Genomic DNA, 1,575 nt, shown 5'->3' with positions numbered 1-1,575 from the left:
CTCAGGAGGCGGGCGTGGGGCAGCATGTCGGCGGGGCACGACCGCCTGCGGGAGGAGGAAGATGGCGGTTGGCCAGAGCTAATTTCCGTTGAAGTTTTTTAAAAGATTTTTCAGTGTACGTATATGTATATATATCATTTGTCGAGTTTTGGCCTGTGTGGATGCGTTCAAAGACCATTTAATGGATGTGGCACGGATCAGGAAATGGCTAGCTAGTAAAACTAGCTAGATAGATATTACAATATATATTGATTATATTGTATTGCTGGCCTAATTAGCTGCACAATTATGATTGTGATATATGCTTGATTTAATTATGTTTGCTTGTTGTCGTGTACAGAAGGAGCACGTATGCTCCCTTTTTGGTGTGACACGGAGCCGTCGCCATCTTTAATCTGTGCTAGAAAAAAAATGTAATCTAATCACGCGGCTCCAAAGCTTGTCGGAAGAAGAACATGCACGAGTGGAATCTTTGGCCACAAAGTGTGTGTACGCGTAAAACCTCCAACAATTAAATCTGACGTTTGGGCATGCAGCACTGAGGAACAAGTCTTTTGCTAAAGTGAAGCTAGCTAAGCTCATACATACATACATATAATATACCGTTCTCATTTCTGAACCTGTCAGTCACATTGCCTTGTTCTAGGATACCTCCTTCAGAACTTCACTATTTCTTGTATGTATGTATAGGTATGCCAATGAGCCCATGGGCCTCGTTTGCTTTGGATCCATATATGACCCATGGACCTCATTTGCTTGCTGGCCCCCTAATTAACAGGCAAAGCCGAAATTTGGCCCTGCCCAAAAACTTGGTACCCGTTTGTGTTGAGAGTCACATAATATATATATGGGCTGAGAGGAACTTTGAATGGGCTCATATGGGTTCCATTCTTCTTGAGTGGACTATGTCTTTGCTCTGCTAGTTTCGGTTGGGTCTATCCCGTGGCCTCAATATATGTGCCAATGCGCCTAGCATCACTCATCTACTATTCGCAGATGATGCTTTGCTTCTTCTAAATTCCAATAGACAGAATGCAGAGTATCTGCGATATGTACTACAACTATATGAGGAATGCTCGGGCCAGATAATTAATAAAGAGAAGTCATCAGTTTTATTTAGCAAGGATACTGGCCAGGCAAGCAGGGATGAATTATTATCAACTCTCGGCCTAACACAAGGGGTGCCAACTGACAAGTATCTAGGTCTGCCTGTATATTTGGGACGCTCAAAATCACAGATGTTCTCTTATCTGAAGGATCGGGTCTGGAAGCGGATCCAAGGCCGGGAAGGAAATTTTAATTAAAGCAATAGCCCAGGCGATCCCAAGTTATGCGATGGCGTGCTTTGATATTACCAAAACCTTGTGTGATGAGATTAGTAAAATGATCAGCCGGTGCGCGCAACAAGAAAAGGAAAATAAAATGCATTGGGTATCATGGGACACTCTGTCAAGTAGAATGGACAAGGGGGGTTTGGGGTACAGGGACCTGCATTTGTTCAATTTAGCGAAGATAGCCCGGCAGGCATGGCGCATACTGCAGAACCCTGACTCCCTGTGTGCGAAGCTGCTTATG

The sequence above is a fragment of the Miscanthus floridulus genome, chromosome 13 (assembly GCF_019320115.1).
Source record: "Miscanthus floridulus cultivar M001 chromosome 13, ASM1932011v1, whole genome shotgun sequence".
Lineage (NCBI taxonomy): Eukaryota > Viridiplantae > Streptophyta > Magnoliopsida > Poales > Poaceae > Miscanthus > Miscanthus floridulus.
Note: the sequence above shows the minus strand (reverse complement) of the source record.